Raw genomic sequence first — 21,739 nt, 5'->3', positions numbered from 1 at the left:
AGACTATTACTAATCCAAAAACAAAAATTAAGTTAATAAAAACTTATTTTAAAGCTGTAAACGGTGATATTATTGACCCTAGTGGGTACACTCTTAAAGAAGTTTTGAATATATTAGGAAATAATAAACCTAGTACTTCAAAATCTATTGTTTCTTGTGATCTAACTCTTTTATCAGATTTAATTAAACCAAGCAGTTAGTAATTTAGAAAATAATATAATTCAATTAAAAAACAATCAGAGTCTTTTTAGAATTGAATTAGACAAATTACAGCACACATAATCGGTGATATTAGAAGTGACGTCAGACAATAACTTTGAACATTGTAATTTTATATATTTCTAGTATCTTTTCTAAAAAATGGAATGTTTATATAACCTTAGTCATTAATCAAGAATATATATATTCTTATTGATTATATTGTTTTGGTTGACAGTGGTGTAGATATGAATTGCATGTAGGAAGGTTTATTACATCAAAAGTATTTTGAAAAAACTAAGCAAAGCAAGACTAGTGCTAATGGTATCAAAATACACATTCAGTATCAATTAAGAAATGTTTCCGTTAATACAAATGATATTAGTATACCTTTATTATTCTTATTAATAAAGGTACTTGTTACTGACGGACCCCAATTTGTGTTGGGCGGACTCCCACCAAAAAAACGATTATTACAAGTGTGCCATTGGTTTCAAAAAATCTAAAAAAAACACAATTATTACAAGTATGCCATTAGTCCAAAAAAATTTGAATTGAAACCCAAACTTAAGCGACCGGCTGGATGCGTTTTGGACTAGAATCCCAAAGCGACTTACCACACCGTTTAGGACTTAGTCCAAACGACTGCCGGTCGTTTGGACTAAGTCCAAAACGGTGTGGCCAAGTCGTTTGGGACTTAGTCCAAACGATCCGGCCACACCGGTCAATAGCCTAAAAAACAGAACTATATATTTTTCAAAGTTCAAATCCCAAACGATATGAACACATCGTTTTGGACTAAGTTTAAACGGTGTGGTCATATCGTTGGAGACTTAGTCCAAAAACCCGATAACCATGTCGTTGGGATTTTTCTAAGTCCAAACGGTGTGGCCATTTTTTTCTAAGTCCAAATCCCAAACGACATGGCCATACCGTTTTGGACTCAGTCCAGACAGTGTGGTCATGTCGTTTGGGATTTGAACTTTGAAAAAAAATTCAAAGTTCTGTTTTTTAAATCTCTTAACCGTATTGGCTTGTCGTTTGGACTAAGTCCCAAACGGGTAACGAAAAATGTTGGGACTTAGTCAAAACGACTGCCGTGTCGTTTGGACTAAGTCCCAAACGGTGTGGCCAAGTCGTTTGGGACTTAGTCCAAACGACCTAGCCGGGTCATTTAAGTTTGGGTTTCGAATTCAAATTTTTTTGGACTAATGGCATTCTTGTAATAATTGTGTTTTTTTTAGATTTTTTGAAACTAATGGCAAACTTGTAATAATTGTTTTTTTGGTGGGAGTCCGCCCAACACAAATTGGGGTCCGTCAGTAATAGGACCCTTAATAAAGGGTCTTTCTCAGCAAATTATATTGTGAACTCCTTTTTGAAATTCTATTTTGCCTATTAGCAAGATTGATTCTATGGGTATTTATACTAATTTTAATAATCAATCTATTGTTTTCGAGTTTATAACTCTTCCTTTGCAGAAACAACAAACACGAACAATGAAAAAGCAAGATTGTGAATTAAATAATATTCAGGAATATATTCATTTACATTCACAATAACATCATACACAAAGATCCAAATATTTTGGAAATGACATACTCAAAAGATGAAATATATTTATTTTATCTTGTTATGAGAATATTTCTCAAGGATTATATCCTATACATATTCTAAGATGCTTTTGGACATCTTTTTACAATGCAGTATATATATACAATGCTACAATTTGGCTTATTGGAGACTCCATTGTATGGACAACTTACAGAGCATCCAACAGAGGACTCTGGATCCTTACATGATAAAGTTATTGTTGCTAATAACAACAATAATGAGGATAATTTAGACCTCCAGAACTGGAATCCTATCCAGGAGTCTGTTAACTATATTAACATCATTAATAAGGATGAATCTTTGGAGTCAGATTATATCAGCAACAACAATTTGAATATTTATTCAAATGGTAATATTGCAAGTTCTTCGCAATCATCTACTAGAAAATCCAAAATTACTAGTAAAATAACAGTAAGATATGAGGATCTAAAGTTACCAAGTTCATGATAATAAATATAGGTTCTTTACACATAGAAAGTTTCAAAGCTTTTAGAATTCAATTTTGGATAATGTTATCAAATCATTTGAACAAAATGATAAGAGAAATCTTATTCAGACTCTCAGGGTTACTGACAAATATTTTGGTAAGTTTAACTAGAGTGAAACTTGGAATTGGACTAATCTTAACAAGTTAAAACTGTTGAAAGAATCTCAATATCAGAAACAATCTAAAGATTGTGTTTCTTAGAGTACTCTCTCCAGAGACTTTTCAAAATCCTTTTGGAATAAATCTTCTTCCATCCCATTATCAAAAATGGATTTACAATTGGAATTCCATTATTCTTAGTACTTGTCCTTTAATTAGAAAAGGTATTGCTCAAATTACATACCACCGAAACACATAATATGCATCCCAATCTTTGTGTTATTATTCCTGATACCTTTTGGCAACAATTCTGTCAATGAAATGTATCTTCTAGATGGCTTTTAGAGACGGGATTTATTAAATCCATTACAGTACGTAGGCATGGCTATATCCTTTAAAGCAGGATATACAAGGAAAACATTTTTACCTTTACCAATCGTTAATGCTATTGCGACTGCCATGATGAAATGACATCAACCTATTTACTGTGAATTCACCACAGCATGTCATGAATATCATGAGTATGGAACTCATCCAGTTGTACATCTGGTCCATTTATATCGGAAGAAACCTTCTGAAATATCAAAGGTCTATACTAGTTCGGAATCTGAAGAATTCTTCAGGACTATTATTGTAGCAAACATACATAAAGAAATGGCAGATACACGTGCCAGTGGACTTCATCAGATCAAATGGATGATCAAACTAAACTCTATACAAAAGAACCCCCAATTCAGTTTTTTATTTGAAACTGACAGGTTTCTTATCCAGACAGAAGCTTTGGACACTTCCTCTAGTACACATGTTTTTCAGAAAATATGTCAAAGATATATGAGTCCTTCTTGTCAAGAGACATTTAATCTCATTAAAGACGCCCCTGGAGACTTCCTAAATCATTTAAGAAATTTTACATCTGACTCTCTGACTCTGAAGTTGAAGATGATCCAGTTTTTACTCAAGTTGTTGAGGATCTACTGACCCATAACAAGGACTTATGGACAAAGACTTGGTCCTTATCCACAAACAGAATTTTATGCATATGGCCCATAATGACGACCTCATGGCTATTTAATCGCTTTAGTAAAAAAGGTGACTAGTTTAAATACATTATATGGATTCTTATCCATATATAAAGTAGAAGTAATGAAAGGCATAATTTGTCAAGGTGGCCCAAATTTTACCGCAACTACTTCAACACACATTGTCACTTTCTATCGGACTTCAAATTATGTTTTGAAATCGACTACTATAAAGAGATACCTCACCCTTTGCTGAAAATTACCTTTCATCTTTTTTCACTTTTTGTCTACCTTTCAATTCCAATTACTAGTTTAAGAGTCTCTCTCTCTCTCTCTCTCTCTCTCTCTCTCTCTCTCTCTCTCTCTCTCTCTCTCTCTTCATTTCGTTTGTTTACAAATGTTTTGTTCTTGATGATCTCTTATGCAATCATCAGGTTTTTACCTGATCTTGTTTTCTTAAAACATATATTTATAGAATAAATCAATATGACACCCTAATCCTTCTCCTTAATTTTAGTCATTTACTTTAGGTAGTTGGGATGATGAGATCTTAAAAAACAAGGAAACTTATCTTAAAACAGGTTATACAGGTTACGGGTTGATGACCCCCATTAGACCCGAGAACAAATTGGGTCTACTAACAGGTTACTTGAGTTAACATATGTGACCCTAATCCAACTCATTTATTTGACGGGTCCGGCGGGTCAATCTTTAAATGACCCAAAACCTTTTTTTCCAACCCGAGCCTGCTAATTTAATGTCGGATTCGTGTGGATTAGCGAGTTGTGTACCAAAAACTGCCACCCGGAATCGAGTGGGGTTTATGTATGTTAGTGAACGAGTGGTTTTAAATATGGTTTGATTATTATTTTTGGTACAAGTATGCAAATCGTGCTACGCCATCGGTGTTTTTTCAAGTCTTTAAACTTGTCGCTCTAACATCTCTCAGATAGTATGATTTTTTGAATTCTAGTTCTAATTTAAAAAATAATATAAAAACATTAGGAGGGGTTGAATATAATTTTAGTAACGTGAATGAAATTTTCTAAATTATTTTAAATAATATGAAGCTATTTCTAATTTAAATAAAGTGAGGGAGTTTTTTCGCAAATTATTTAAAAAAGGAGAGAGCAGATTAGAAATACATAAAGCAAGTCGACTGGAGAAATGAAGACATGACATATAGTCAACTCCAATCTGAAAATCAAAAGAGTTGAACTAGATAATGAAACAATCCTCCTCAATGTTAACAAGAATCTGTGCATTCATACTAATCTTCTTCACATTCTTATTATATCTAGTTAAACACTATACAGATGGTTATCTTTCTTTCTTCCAAAATCCTCAGTCTTCCCAGTACACTACCTTACATAATAATAATAATAATCTTTCCTCTATATTACTACCCTCACTAGCTCCATCCCCTTCCCCATCAGCACTCCACACTGATCATACAAATCCGTTGTTATTCGACCCTCTGCCGCCACCGGTACAGCGAACTCGGGGTGTTATAAAGTTGTTTGGTGTTGTAGATGATAATGGTATAATGATGGATGACTTTGAGGTCGGAGAATTTGACCCTCATTTTGTTGAAGAGATTAGTACTGAGGAACTCAACAAAGAGCGTAGTACTAGAATAAGGGTAAGGAAATTTTCTATGTGCCCTATGACTATGGCAGACTACATTCCTTGTTTGGACAATGTAAAGGAAAGACACTGTCCAAAAGGAGGTGAGAAGTTGAATTGTTTGGTTCCAGCACCAAAGGGTTATAGACCTCCAATTCCATGGCCTAAAAGCCGATCCGAGGTATTTTATTTTTTTCGATTCCTAGTGTAAATTACAGTGGTTTGATGCCAGCCTTAAAATGAGTATAGTGGTTTGAATTACATGACAGGTGTGGTTTGCGAATGTGCCCCATACGCGTTTAGTTGATGATAAAAGAGGACAGAATTTGATTACAAGAGACAAGAACAAGTTTAGGTTTCCTCGTGGAGTGGAAAAATACGTAAATCAGATTTCTAAGGTTTGTCAATTTAAATTGAAAAGGATAAATAACTTTACACTGCTACTTGTATCTGAGTAAGTTGAGTTATGCAGATGGTTCCTGGAATTCAATTTGGTGTTCATACACGAGTTGTCTTGGATATTGGATGTGGAGTTGCAAGTTTTGGTGCTTTTTTACTTTCTCGTAATGTTACTACTCTGTCCATAGCACCACAAGTTGATCAAGAGAACCAGGTTCAATTTGCTCTTGAACGTGGTCTTCCTGCTATGGTAGCAACTTTCACAACACGCCGGTTATTGTATCCAAGCCAGGCTTTTGACTTGATACATTGTTCAAGATGCATGATTGATTGGATCCGTGATGGTAAGTTTGTCTCTTTTTTGTAGTTTGTTCTAAAAGGTCTGTTCATTTTGAATTGATCCAAGAACTCTCAATTTGTCAGAGTGTATATATTGTCTTACACGTTAACATACATTTCTATCTCTGACATCTAAATACCATCAAGGGTTAATATCCCTGTAAAGTGTAGTGTTCACTTTTTGAATCCATATATTTGGTTCTAAAACGTTACTTTTTGTTTGGTTAAAATCTGTCTGTTTGGATTCTTATACCAAGCATATTTATGTTCTTTGGTTTTTTTTTTGGCAAAGGTGGAATTTTACTGCTTGAGGTCAACAGGATGCTTCGTGGCGGAGGATACTTTGCTTGGGCGACACAACCAGTGCATAAGCATGAAAAGGCCCTACAAGAACAATGGAAAGGTATTACCACGTGAGACTATTTCATACTAGAACTACTGAAAACAAAGTGGTCTAAATTCATTCACAGTCATCATATTTGCTCATGTATCGGTGATTTGGTTAATTTTGTAATCATGTGCTTTGTTTGAGTCTGCATTTCTTTTTATTTTGTATGTTTATTGATTTATTATTATTATTATTATTATTGTTTTACTTGTAAGTCTATTAACTTGCATTTGTACTTCACTTGGACCTGTCTGCACACAGAAATGGAGGACCTTGCCGGTCGTCTTTGCTGGGAACTTGTAGCCAAAGAAGGGTATATTGCTATGTGACGTAAACCTTTAGATAACACCTGCTATAATAATCGTGATACTGCGTTCAGACCCCTACTATGTGATCCAGATGATGATCCAGACAAAGTTTGGTATGTGTGTTACCTACATCTTTGAGCTTTTATAATTTAAATTTAACTTGGTAACTTGTGTGATAAGTTGGATAATCTTGGACCACTGATGCATATTAGTCCAGTGAGGATTCGATAATAATAATAATACTAATAATAATATTAATAATAATACTAATAATAAGAGGCCTCTAATAATAATTATATTAACTTAAGGAGATGGAGGAGAAAGACTTAGGACCTATACCCCTACACGTGAAATTCCACTCTCCTTCCCTCAACTGCTCTTTTTTTTCACCTTTCTCTCCGCTCATTATTATTATTATTATTATTATTCTTATTATTATTATTATTGTTGATATTTTTACTGTCATTTTACATATACATATAATTATATATATTATTACTACTATTATTATCATTCTTTCTTTTTTCACTACTAGGAGTTCAATTGTTCTTAGCTTATTTCTGGTTGTTTAGGGCTTTGCATGTCCAGTCCCAGATTTATAAAACAGAATCGAATCTCTATATACATGCATGAAGTTAACTGTATAGACCCTGACCTTTCACCCCAGTTTCTTCACCTGACACCTGAGCCTACCTTCTAACTCTATTCACATTGTACTTCCAGCTTATTAAGCATCTATGTTTCCTGATTTAATATTCTAATCAACTCAACGGTACAGGTTTAGATTTTTATGGGACCCATTGTCATTAAGGTCAGAATTGATAAAACAAATTTACCTGCTGAGCTCACTCAGTAATATTTGACTTTGATCCTTCTCGTTCCCATTTACATCTTGTATATTCACTCTTTCCTTTAATTTCATTCTGACGCTCTAATTGCCTATATTGTGATATGATTCTTAGTTTATTCTGAAAGGGGTTGAATTGCTCCCTTTGTGCTGTTGAGACTTGAGACATATTCTTAGTTAGTTATCACCAAGACGTGTGTTCCTACAAATGTAGGGGATCATTATTTTGGGGCAAGAAATGCACTCTTCGGTGTTCTAAAATAGAGGGTAAATATCTTGTAAAGGAGATGCAACCATTTGGAGTTTGTGCATCGTTACCCACTGTTCATGTTTAAAGAGTAGAGATGCGGCCTGAGGCGCTTGCTAAGCCTTTGTATTGAGGTGTAAACCTCAAGGCAAGAGTTCTTCAATAGTAATGTATACATGGTTGGATCTCAAAAAGATATCTTCAATAAAAAATATGTAGTAACAACGCAAAACAAGAATGAGGAACATCTATATTATGTGAAGGGTGTAGGCCCCCACCATAAGACGAGATCCAACAAATAGAGCCAACTGTCACTTTTACTTAGATGTAGGCTATGAAGCAAGTACATGGCTCAACTTTTCTGTGGGAGTTGGACACGCATTGGATTTGGTGTCCTGTCCAATGCAGCAGTTGGCATCTCAACTCTCACACTACTTTTAGATGTGACAAGGAAAAAGAGAAGGAAAAATTCAAACGACAAGATGAATCAAGGCTTTCCTCAATAACTCAATCTATGTTTAGTTCAATATGGCTATAATATGGGAAGGTTCATGCCCCCTTAGCTGCCTATGTTATGAGCAGGACTTATATATCATGAATATTGATTTTGTATTTAGTTATGAATCTTCATTCGGTGGTGTATGCCGCATACTTAGGGTCTGTTTGACCCCAAGCACTCAACCAAAATGAGAATAACCAAAAGGGCCCACTCATACCATACCCATACCCTGAAAAAAGAATGAAATAAGAAATAAACTCTCGTAGCTTAATTTATTACACTTTTTCATGCTATTTGCAGGTACGTTGATCTGAAGTTGTGCATCAATCATCTACCAGAGAATGGATATGGAGCGAATATCAGTCCGTGGCCTTTACGCATATATAATCCACCAGATAGGCTTCAGAGCATACAAATGGATGCCTACAAATCTAAGAAAGAACTTTTCAAGGCAGAATATAAATACTGGTTAGATGTATTAGCACGGTATATTCGTGCTTTCCACTGGAAAAAACTAAAAATACGGAATGTGATGGACATGAGGGCTGGATTTGGAGGGTATTGTATTTATTATCATTTCCAGTTCGAAATATGCACTCACTTATACACACACATTCATAGTTACAGTAATATTTCATTCCATTAGAATTAAGTTAATCCTTTAAGTTATTGTATCTTGGCAGATTTGCAGCAGCGTTGGTGGATCTTCAGATTGATTGCTGGGTAATGAATGTTGTTCCTGTTAGTGGCCCCAACACTTTGCCTGTTATATTTGATCGTGGATTTATAGGAGTTATGCATGATTGGTATGGCACGGTTTCCTTTTATCTTTTCAATTATAAGCTTCCAATTATTGGTGTTTGTTTATTTAGTTTTCGGTCTATAGTGTTGAATAGGTACATGATGTGTAAAACACCATTGAAACTTTTAGAGTTTTAGTGTAGCTAATGCAGACACAGATTAGATTTGAATTCCTCTAATCAGCTGTAGCTGCACGTCTGACTACATGTGGTGCGTAGAATGCTTTTTCTAAAATGCTCTCTTTGGCTCAAATGAGTTAGGCATTTGGTTTTTGTTGATTTACAGATAAGCTATTTGCAAAGTTTATCAGTGCCATGAGCTTTCTTATAATGATGATTTTTCAAATAGATTTATAATCATGCACACACGCAAAGGGTTTCTTAATTTTTGATGAAAATAACCTTATTAGAAAAGAGGTACAGGGATATGACAAGTTCGGCGTAATATAGCATATCTACATCCTACATAGGTAGGCATTCCCTTGGGCATTGTCTATATGAACAGTGAGGGTGGGGTTCAGTAGAAATGATATAAAACAAACTTCCTGAGATGTTTAGCATAGTCTCACATGGTTGAAGTATAGTATAGAAATTTTATAGACCTCTCCACTCATCGTCAATTAGTTCAGGTTGAATGCTCCTAAAGTTTAAGATGGTATATGATGATAATAATTAGCGGAATCAACTGTTAAACATCATGAGCTTCGACTTAAAACCAATTGATGATAAGTGGAGAGTGGTTCAGAACATTTATACTATATTGCAATGCTTCACACATTCCATCGGGGCCTATAGAATACATCTCCACACACCCCCTCATCTGTGGCATTACTTGAGCCTAACACGTGGACAACACACTTGGGTGACTTGGAGTCGTGGAGTAAAGTGGCCTTTGGCCAAAACACTATAGCCTACTCTATTACCATGTTAAACATTATGAACATCCAACTTAAAACCAATTGGTGTTAAGTGGAGAGGCTTAGGAACATTTATATTATAGTGCAAGGCTTCACACATCCCATGTGGAACTATAACAAATATCACAACAACAACAATTTAGAAAATGATAAACTAAGGTTTTGTCCTTATACTTTTAGTCAACTTTCACTCACCCCTTGCACTAAATTATCGAAGTAAAAACTATGTACTTTTAAGTCTACTTTTCATATATTTTACCCATTTTCCATTGACTCCATTCCATTCCATCACCCAAATCTTAAATTGTTTAATTTGTCAATTTATCTCTTCTTTAATTTGTGATTCCATCACCCTCTGTATCTCATATAAAAAAATTGTTAAGTTCTCTCTCTCTAATTTCACCAAAAACAGTTTGATTTCATCATATTTGGGACTTATGGTTTTTTCTTTCCCTTGAAATTGAAATGAAGTTGTGAAATTTAGGCCAGAGTCAATGGGAAGAGGTAAATTGAAAGTAGACTTAAAATACAAGGTTTTTTCAGTCAATAATGTAGTACAAAGGGGTGAGTAAAAGTGCAAGGGGCAAAACTTTAGTTTGTCCTTTAAAAATTCCACACTTCATTAAAAGTAATCATGATTTCTAGTTCTTCATAAACCCTTAAAATCACACCTTTGATCCTAGTCTCAATTAACTCAGTAGCATCAACTCCCCTAAATCTAATTACAAGCGTTACAAGCCCTTTATAGGGTTTACCGTTTACCATGACAACAACACAAACCAATCAAACTATGTCACATGGCTGTCACTAATAAAAGTAAAAGAAACCAATTAAAAGAGGGGAGGCCTAAAAGCGTGCACACCCTAGGGCTTGACCATGGCTCGATGTCTACATCAGTATGAGAATAGCCTATTGTGTTTAGCCCAAAGGACCCGTTTACTCCATGCTACCCAAGTATGTTGCCCACGTCTTAGGCTCAAGTAACACCATTCCTCAGGGGACATGTTGAGATGCTTACTATGGTCTCATATGGGATGTTTAAAGCCTTCAGTATAGTATAAAAGTTCTCCGGCGTCTCCACTAATCACCAATTGGTTTTGAGTTAAATGCTTCTAAAGTCTTAAACTCAATAGCATCAAAAACATCTAAGGATTTGCACCAACTCAAACTCTTCAATTTGCCAACTTCGTGCTTGGCACAAATTGAAATCCAATACCAAAAACGTTCTTTCCCTACTAATGTCGCCAAACATAGCTTGTTTTACCTCTGAAGAGAACCATGGAACTGCTGAGGGAGTGATGGAACCTCGGGAAGATTTGATTTTACTTTTCATTTTAATTTCTCCCATGTATTTATGTCATTATAAAAGGAATTTGGGTTAACTAGTATTACACCCCAAATACACTGAAAAAACACACGGTCAACCCAATTTGACTTTTTTTTTGTGTACTTGGGGGGAGAGGGAGACCCTATTTCCCATATATTGGGGGTGAAATCCTAATTGGCTCATCTAGTGGGGGTGTAATACTAGTTAACCCAAGGAATTTTATTAGGGTCTTAGAGCTCAGTAACTTGGGTTTTTGACTGGTCTAGACACCGTTCTCCGTGGAACATTGAAGGTAAAGGTGCAAAATGTGCTCCTTCAGGTACAGCTGTTGATTCGTGTATACCCTTGTTTATACAAGATCTTATGCAAAGTTAAAATGCTATAGAAACTGCCCACTTGCCTCCACTGTAACCAAGTGACTGCAATAGATACTAGTATAAAAGAGGAGAGGAGCTTTGCCACCATGGAAATCCCAATCATTCAAGTGTAGTTAAGGTGAAAGTTCCCAAGCAACAGAGGTTCCAAGCACATATGATATGGGATTAACTGATGCCTCCTCTTCTCAGTTGCTGATGATTAGAACTATCCTTCTCCTTTTTTGAGGTGGTTTTGGGGCCTGAAAGCTAACCTGTCCAAAACTTTGATTGTGGGTATTGGAGAAGTGGAGAATTTGGAGAGTTTGACTAGGGTTATTGAATGCAATGTTGGACAGCTTCCATGCAAATATTTGGGGCTGCCTATTGGAGTGAAGTATAAGAACAACATATGACACCTTATTCTTGAACTATTTCAAAAGTAATTGAACGGGTGGAAAAGAAAACTACTTTGTAGGGACTAGGGAGGAAGACTTATGCTAATGAAAAGTACCCTCTCGAATCTTCCAATGTTTTATTTGTTTCTTCTAACAATCCCGGTTAGTTTTGGTATTCTGTTAGCATTTGTGAGAGGTTTCTTATGGTGATCTTGCAAGGTAAAACACAAGTATCTTCTGGTGGCGTGGGATACAATTAAGGAGGGTGGTTTGTGGTTTCAGCATTTCAAGGAGATGAATCAAGCCTTGCTTGGGAATGGATTTGGAGGTTCAGCCATCTAATATAATGTTAATGTTTTATGGATGGATGTAATTATGGCCAAGTAAGGGGTCATCAATAATGGGTGGTGGACTAAATAAGTAAATCCTTCTCATGGATGTAGTTTATGGAGTGGAATTTGGGCGAATCTCACCTATTCAAGGAAGAATTGGCAAAGTAGGGGACGTAAGTAAAACTTTCTTTTGGCAAGACACGTGGTGTGTGGAATCCAATCTTAAGATTGTGATTCCAAGCATGAATCAACATTTTTGCAAGAAAAATGGCATGGGAAATGACTTTCTTTGTCATGGGGAGAATGGAGCTGCATGGAATCTCAGGAGAAGTTGATTGGGAGGTGGAAGAATGTCGTCGACCATTAAGTACTCTTGAACAATACAAAGGAGGGAATGGTGAACACGAGTAAATTGGAACAAGAAAGGGTTCTATTTTGTGAGGTCTTTTTATAAGAGAATAGTGGAAGGGAATCGTATGGCTAATTGCTACACGAGTCACATTCCCACAAGATTGTATGAAAGGAACTTAATTAAACCTTCGAAAGTAAAGTTTTTTTCTATGGTGTGCATTCTTGGAGAAATTCTTATTGTTGATAAGTTGCAGCTTAGGGGTTGGAGCATCCCTAACAGATGTGTGTAGTGTGGGCAAGAGGAACAAACAATCAATTCACCCCTTTCCATGATGTGCATTTGTGGTGCAGGTGAGGGAAATTCTCAATAATGGACATAGCTTCTTTCTCACCAAACAGTGCAGCTGTAAACTATGCAATCTTAGGCAGGGCTTACATGGCCTAACACCGTCACAACTAGATTTGGGAAACTGGTTTAGGGTCGCTTCTCCACGCTTTCGTGTGGACTCATTTGGGAGCTGCTTAATTAGTGTATTCTCAGAAATCAGGCACCTAATTCAGAGAACAAATCAAAGGCGATCAAGGAACACATTTTGTATTGGAATATTATGAAGAAATCAATTTTAAATAGATGTATACTTTACAAGGTCTATTGTTTTTATCATATTCTTTGGATCAAAACAAATTGATAATTTCCGCTCTGGAGCTATGGGCCGTGGCCCGTGGGTTACCAGATAAAATTTGTCCAATAATAGTTCTCAAATAACATCTGCATTATGAGTACAAAGGATAAATGATAATACTTAAATTTTGATTTTGATTTTTTTGTTTTTTTTGGGGAATCGCACATCTGTATTTAGTGTGGCATTCATGTTTAAAAGGAAATTAAGGGAGATCTATTAATCTTTAGCCTGGGAGACTGAGTCTGCACTTTTGTAACAAGATGTTCCAGAAGCTCTCAAAAGTCAAAACTCATTCTTGTTAAAAAGGAAGGGCACTCTCGTCGTAAAATCTTGCCATCTAAATAGTAGTTTTACTAACTGATATAAGTATGTGTTTCTGCTTACTGAAACAGAGTTGTTGGTGGCAACAGAGAATTTCCTCTGTTATCTTGCAGGCTTAACTGTGATACACCTGAAGCATTTTAGTTTTGCATTTGAGTTCCTTAAAGTTTTAATTCATCTCTTTTATGCTTTAGAAGAATCTACTGATTTGCTGTAAAGAGATACCTTGTTCTTGTTCAGGTGTGAGCCGTTTGATACATATCCCAGAACTTATGATTTAGTGCATGCAGCTGGCCTATTCACCATTGAACGAACGAAAGGTATCTCAGTATCTTTGTCCTTCTGTTCTGTTATTGTGTCCATTATTTCTTCAGTTCTTAATTAAGAGGTGCAAATGTTAGGAATTTAAGTAATGTCTTATTCGTTTAAAACTTGGAAGGATTCGTTAGTTTCATACTATTGTTTCTGGAGGAAATTCATTGACATCCTCTTTACCCCTCACCATTTCAGATGCAAGATCTCTTCAATCATGCTTGAGATGGATCGAATATTGAGGCCTGGTGGTCATGCATACATTCGTGACTCCTTATATATTATGGATGAACTTCAGGAAATCGCAACAGCCATGGGATGGCAGACAAGATTACGTGACACAGCCGAGGGGCCGCATGCAAGTTATCGGGACTTAATTTGTGAGAAAAGATTATTACATACTTAAAAGTCACCAATAAAAACCAGATTTAGATTTTACTACTCACGCGCCAAAAAGAGAACAGAGCTGAAGGAAAGTGATTTTCATTCACACAAACCACACGTAAAGCCTCTTGAAGAGAAATTGTTTGATTCAAAGTCTGTTACATCTGATGTTGTAGTGTTGAATCTAATTTGCTTCTTGTTCTTGTATAGTCCGCTTCATTCTTTGATGTAATTAATTTGTTGAAATATAGAGGGATTATCTATGGTTAGCTTTGTTGCATTTTTCACACGAAATGTTTGTTATGATGTAAATATGTATAAATCGTTAACACGACGGTGTATTTTTCTTTCTTTTGACGTACGAAAATGTTAGGCCTGTGATATATGGGCTTCTGCTTGCTAGAAAACCGTTCTTTGCTTATGAATAGGCCGCTTTCGAACTCCAGGAAAAACAGTGGAAGCCTCGACAAGATATATCCTTCCAGCTGGACAAAGGTAAGATGATGCAGGAACATGTCTTCTTCATTGTTGCAGGAAATTGCAGAGATCTCGATACCCCGGCAAGTTTGGTCTCTGAAATAGGTCTTCAAACCAGCCTAAATGAACGGAAACATTGGACCATTAAGAGCATTCCCAATGCAATGTAAGCAGTTTTGAGAGGAAATAGCAATGTCACTCTTATAAGCCAAAAACAATGGCCCCAATACAAGAGTGACAATGAGGGTAGTTTTTCACTAAATTGTAATGAGGGTAAGACTTACTATCACATAGTTGCCTTTGTGATTTTCAGACCCGAAACGTGTTTTTTTTTTTTTTTTTTCAAACGGAAGTTTTTTTTTCATATTTTTATTTTTTAAAGTCACATTTACATCGGGACAACCCCTGAAGCGAAAGCTTCTCACCAATAAAACTAAACTTATTCTTGATGCTATCTTGTTTATCAAAATTTTCTACTCTCAACCGATTGAGATATAGGGAGCAGATAGAGTTAGTTCCCTCCTAGTTCCCTAGCATGGATGTTTTCTAATCTAACTAGTCGTTTTTTAAGTCTATGAGAGTTTTCACAGGAGGAATTATACTCGATGCAACTACCCATGAGATGCAACTAGTGGGTTATCTGAATACTATAAGGGAATGCTCACGTTGATTCTATGATAAGGAGTTAGAGGGGGATTGATTCCACCATAACTCAACTCAATCCACTAACCACGAATAAATTAAGTAATCCGAATTGAATCGCCCAAGAGAACAATTTGGTTATTCCTAATCCCAATTATACATGACATTTCTACCAATTATAACTAGCATGTGAACAATTAAACCCATTCTCATGAGTGAACTAATCATTTCTAGAGTGGAATAGAAAATCACGACGATTCTACGATAATCGGACTCGAAGAAGCTTTCATCAAGGCTTCCACCCCCTCTAATGGAGGTTTAGCCTTGAATCATTCATAATCATTTCCATTTTATATTAAAACTAAACATAATATAAAGCATTGAAATTTATTTAATTAAATAATGAAATCTAATTTAATGACTAAATTGAACTAAGGACATGAATTGAAATTAGATCTAGAATTGGAATTGACAAAAATCGAAATGGATAAAGAATACTACTTTATTGATCTAATCAAATGAAGAACAAGATTCAAAGGTTTAATCTAATAAGGGATTTGAAACTAATTAAAGAAAAACAATTAAATCTAGATCTAGAAGCTATTTTAATGGCTACTTTCTATTAAGCTATGAACCCTAATTCTCCACTAATTAATCTACCATTAACAAAGACTTAAGCTTTTGTTCTTATACATTCAGATCAAAAATTCGTGCATGGGCTTGGGCCGGGTTTGGGCCAGAGAATCGGGATTGAAAACCCAAGTCTTCAGTCCGAAAAGGCTCTCTTCAGCTGCAGTTGACTTCACAGACTTTTCGTCCACTTCTGCTCCTCTTGTTAGGGTCAAGGCTTGGACCATTACAAAGCTCTTTCCGGAGGCGGTCGTTTTGACATAAGGTATGCCCAATTCGAGGTCTGAGTCCAAAATCGGCTTCGGAAGTTCTGGCTGACTTTTTGCTCCTTGTATCTCAGCTAAAGTGGTACATTTAACATAATGGACTTTGAAGCGCTGAAATGCATAAAAAGCGTAATCAGTGTTAACTCTTACTTATTATTCACATAAATTGGTCTAGCAGGTATGATTATTAAGGGTTAAAACTACGAGTTTTGGGCTCTTATCAAACCACCAAATGACATTTTTGCGGTGTCCTCAAGCAAATATGAGAAAATTAGAATAAGTGACCAAAAATGGAGTTCTAACTACTCTACCGTTTAGCTGAGCGATTGCATTGACCATATGCAACAAGGCGCTTAAACCACTAGGAATTCCCTAGTGGACGGTTATAACCTCGTGAGAGTTTTCGATGAAGGTACTCACAAACTTCATCTATCTTCTGTGACTAAGAAAATAAAACTATTGTTTCCTTATTCATGCTCGACTATCTATACATCTCTCTAGCAATTACATAAGAATAACCCAGTCAAAACCCTAAGTTAATATATGCATAATAATCAATCATCTACAATAAACATATATACAATGAGTAGTACTATCAAATGTTTTAGCGAGGGTTTGTTTTAGAGAACTTCGGAATAAGCGATCCTTAAGTAGGTTCTCACAATAATAGTCAAGAAACAACACTCCGATTTTTGCACTCAAGTTTATTTACTCCGATTATGCAGTGGGCACACTTTACCTTACAATCTCAATGACAACAAAGGAAGCCGGGGTCGATCAAACACATCGCCACTTACTTATCACACTAACCTTATTCCTAATTGAGGCTAGAGGTCTTTATTAGGTATTCTGGGGATAGGAGATGGTTTAAGAAGGAAGAAATGGATATTCAAAAGGACAAGTCACGAGATAATGAAGTCTTACATTATTATGTAACTTAGAAAACCTTATTTATTTTCTTTTTGCTTCTACACTTTGTTTCCATCCTTAGCCATTTTTTTTTTTTTTTTTTTTTTTTCCTTGGCTTTTTGACTCCTTTTTATTCTATTTTTTTTTGGAGTTTTATTTTATTTCTATTTTTTCTTTTCTTTGGATGGAAACTTCTTTTCTTTATTTTTCTGACAAGTAACAATTTTTTTGTTTACCACGGGTTTTCTCTTCTTCTTTCTTTACTCATTCTATTCGGACTTATTCTAAATTGGGTAGGTTGATTTATTCTCTTTTTTTTTTTTGTTTTTGTTTTGTTTTGTAACGGGGGTAAAGGAATTGTGGTGTATGGAAGGCTAAAAGAAAGGGCTCGAAAGTGGCGACTTGCGGAAAATAATTCATAGGTTTGAATTTCGGCTATGTCGATCCAAAATGGCCTAAATTCTCACTTAGGATATGGTTTAGTGATCAAGCAAGTGGGCGTGTGATTTCTCTATCCGGTTTTTTACTTCTCCCTTGTGTCATTTTCTCAAATGTTTAGCTCATATAAGGCTTTAGGCTATATTCTCCACCAGGATTTGTAGAATAAGTACTCTAGCCTAGATTTGAGAAACTTCTTCTGCTAACAATCATAGATACTTTCATGTAATATATTTATAGATAGATGCAAAGATTATTACCTACGTATTAACCTAAGTTTTCTAACAATTATTACGATCTAAGCTTGACTATGTGAGACTTCTAGATTGTTAAGAGCATGGAGAAAGAAAACAATACCAATATTCCTAAGTGTATAGCATAAACTTATTTATTTATATTTTTAAATTTTTTGAAATTTTAACTAGAAAACAAATGCATATTATATATATCTATATCCTAACGGATGTCTTAATTACCGTGATTCTATGCCTTTTGAAACAAAACATGCTTTGTCCTCAAAGCATTGTAAATAAAGAGGGTAGGAAAAATACCATTGAAGCGGCGTGAAATTTGAAACATCTGCAAAACAATGTTAGAGCGTACTAATATAGGAAATAAAACCGACGAACTCTATAAGAGTTCCACCCATTATGGGGTTAACCTAATTAAATTGCTTTGGGACATAGCGGACACTAATGAAAATAAAACTTACCTCCATTCCGTTGTTATTCGTCATCTTCGTCATCCTCTACTTCTATAAAAAGTGAGGTTCCTTCAGCGATCTGCCATGCTATGATAATTTGCGGGGCTTCACGCCATTTATCATCTATGGTTGCTAACCTATTAAGTGCCACTTGGTCTGATGGGGTGTAGGGTGCAACTTTGGTGAGGTTGTATCCGCCGCCACCAAAGTCATTACAACGGAAAGATCGGATAATACTATTGGTGGGTCGCACGCGTGTCTACCTTAATCCAATCAAGTGAAAGCGTACAAAAAAAAGGGAAAGAAACATAGCATATCATTGAAATTTAGAGCGGGCATAGAAGGTACTTATGCCTCATAGTATAGGCTCGTGCTAAACTAGACATCAAAGTTCTGGGAAGGTCATAGAGCCGTCCGGGTTAAAAGCAAGGAAAATTATTTGCAAGTGGCGTCATTCCGTAAGAAAAACGCCATTCCCCTAAAATGTTTAGCATTATCCAAAACATAGCAGTTCCTATGTTCATGGACGGGCTACCAAGTATAGCGTTATAGTCCCTTGGTCTGTCCTGAGGAAAATGCCTGCCCCATAAGCCTCGTGCAAAGACTTCGTAGGTGTAGACATGCATATTATCGACCAATAGCACCATGGGTCTTGTATCTCGGCCCGGGCATAGCAAGTCCAAGAACAAATGCTAGCAAGAACACGGTAATCTCCATTGGTTCATTTTCAATGTTGATGGAGAACACTTGTTCTCCGTCCGGTCTCTCAAAGAAAATGCGGTTATTATAAAAATAAGATGCAAGTCTTTGTCGAATAAAGTTCACCCGGTCTTACCATAAGAGGTTCCCACCAACATATATGATCACCTCATGAAACCAAGCACCGTAAGTAGTGCTTTGGAACAAATCTTCGAAAAGACTGTTCGGTATCAATATTGGAGATGTCATCTCAAAATTACGCTTTGGAATAGCTCACGAATGATCCGGAAACTACGCCGAAAACTGGAAAATTTCTGGTCGAGGAGAAGTTAGCGCGGGCGCCATTAACTTAGGCGGTAGGCGCTTTGTATTTTGATTTCCATTAACTTAAGCGGGTGGCTCGACTTGAAGCTGGCGCATCGACCAAATTTTTCGACAGAATTTTTAGGGCTGAAAGCCGCTCTTCAAGTAGAAAGCGTGGCGCTCAGAGAAGATTAATTGCGAAAATGAAGTCGAAAACGTGGGAATCGCGGGTTTGAAGGGTGATGATGGAGTTTAGGTGTAGTGTGAGTTGTGAGGATAGATTGTATCAAGTTTAAATAGGCTTAAAGTTGCTAGAATGGATGGGAAAGTTGCCAAAACTAATTTCGGTGGGTTTAGGAAATCCTAAAATTTCCAAACTTCAGCGGAAACAACTCATATCACGGATTCTAATTCAAACCCGGTATCTCTTATTTGGATATTATGACTGAATGTACCTATTTAATCTAGATTTCATCCTACAATGATTCTCAATCATAGATATGCCTATCTGACCCATATTTTCACCTTACTCCTGATGAAATTCTAACACTAGGGTTTTATAAAAAATAAAGCGTGAAATGATCAAAACCACCCCAAACAAGTTTGGAAGGTGGGATTAATATGAAACAAGCACACAAACTGAAAATAACCCTTATATTAAAATTTTCATTCTGGATTATCACTACAAAATTCACATTCTTGAAATAAAAATTACATTACAATAAAGACAACAAAAGTAAATAAAACAACAACTACTAAAACATAAATAATGAGGGACTATCACTCCTCATCCTCTCTAAACACCTGCCTTTGGTGGCGAGGGCCTGAACTTCAGTGGTGGCTCACGGGCTCCGAAGGTCAAGCCGATGCGTCCGCCGTCGACGACGCTCATGCCTAGTAAATTTGTGTCCTCGAGGTGATGCATGCGAGGTGGGAAGCGTGCTAGCATATCTACTTAAACCGATTTGGGCTTCCATCTCGACCACCGCTGCTCCCATCTCTCATCCTCCCTCTGGGTGCGGAGCTCGAAGTTCGCGATGAATAGTCGCTGTCGAGTCGGAGAGTCGACCTGAAGAGTGTTGAGTGAGCATGCCCTATGAAGCATAGCCATGCGCTCAGCATCAGACCAACACCTCTGGAACGCATCCGTATCAAAACAGGTGCCATCCTCCTCATCCTCCTCCGAATCATCCTGCTATCCCCGGCCTCCTCCTCCTCCGGCTGTTCCCTATCCTCCGGCAATTTCGGACTTGTTGGACACACTCCTATAAATCACGGGTTCCGATGCGGGGTAATGTAAATCCTCTCGAAGAAGCGGAGTTGCCTTCATCTTCAACATGATCTTAGTGATAAGCACGGGGAAGAGGTGCCAACGACCGTCGAACCTCCGATCATGTTAACCAAAAACTCGGGATACGTAAATCGTGCTTCCGCTCCTGGAGTATCCATAGGGCGATGGAGGAGGTCGGGACCGATGTCACTGACCTTGTCCTTGCCTAGGACATTCGACCAATCCATCGGGGCAGTAGCCGGTTGGTTGGTCCTCGAGGAAGCTTTGGCACACAATGGGGAGTTTGGATTGTAGCTCCCATTGATGGCGATGCGCCATCAGCGGCTCAACCCGTCAAACGGGGATCTGTAAAAGCGGCATCAGATTGATTCTAGGCGGAATGCCTAGAATCTCGACCAACGACCCGTAGTCAACTCCTCCTCTTCTTCTTCACCAAAACAAAAATCCGACTCCCCCAACTCCGGGTGTTGTAGAACCGTCGACCAAGTCTTCATGGTAGAAGTCCCGGTCCGAAAGTACCGAGACTATTCGATCTCTACTAGCCATTCGTCACCATAAAGCGTAGCGAAATGGTGGTGGTGAAAATCTGCTCGGTATAATCTGGCGTTTGAGCCATTTAGAGTTTGATTACGGTTTGGGGTTTGTAGAGGAGGTGTGGTAAGTGGTGGTTTTTTGACCCAGAGCTTGAAGAACGATGGAGGTGGTGGAGTGGTGGCGGCAGCACCAATTGGTTTGATTACCCCGGTGGTTTTGAGTTTTTAAATTGGTGGAGTTTGTTTTGATTGGTGTTTGCAAAACAAAATGGGTTGGGATATGATTTCGGGGCGTGGGTTTATGGTATTTTTTTTATTTTTGCTTTTCTAGGTTTGGAGGTTGTTAATGGCGGTGGAAGATGAAGAACGCGATGAACTGTAGCTGAAAGGTAAAGCGCCGAGCGCTCTCCATGGGTGAGTGAAATTGAAGTTGGCCCAAGCCCAAAATCAAAATTTTCGATTTTTTAGATTTTTTTAGCGAATTTCAAATCAAAATTCCGCCGTTACCGGTCCGATATTTGCGAATGAGATATGGAAATGATGGGGAGAGAATTTCCTATCCAATGATCCATAAAACTCTCTATTCCGACTTCGGATGAC

The 21,739-nt window shown here is 36.9% G+C and overlaps 1 pseudogene across 1 annotated transcript; it reads left to right on the top strand.

Moving 5' to 3' along the window:
• Positions 1-4,551: 4,551 nt before the first annotated feature.
• LOC147489253 (putative methyltransferase PMT12) lies at positions 4,552-14,895 on the top strand (annotated as a pseudogene). The gene is made up of 9 exons (XR_015202853.1): positions 4,552-5,224; positions 5,313-5,441; positions 5,516-5,786; positions 6,074-6,184; positions 6,431-6,590; positions 8,371-8,628; positions 8,754-8,876; positions 13,793-13,872; positions 14,783-14,895. The product of XR_015202853.1 is annotated as a putative methyltransferase PMT12 (transcript).
• The last annotated feature ends 6,844 nt before the right edge of the window (positions 14,896-21,739 follow it).

The sequence above is a fragment of the Coptis chinensis genome, chromosome 7 (genome assembly GCF_015680905.1).
Source record: "Coptis chinensis isolate HL-2020 chromosome 7, ASM1568090v1, whole genome shotgun sequence".
In the NCBI taxonomy this organism is placed as follows: Eukaryota; Viridiplantae; Streptophyta; class Magnoliopsida; order Ranunculales; family Ranunculaceae; genus Coptis; species Coptis chinensis.
This window is presented reverse-complemented; position numbering and strand designations above follow the sequence as displayed.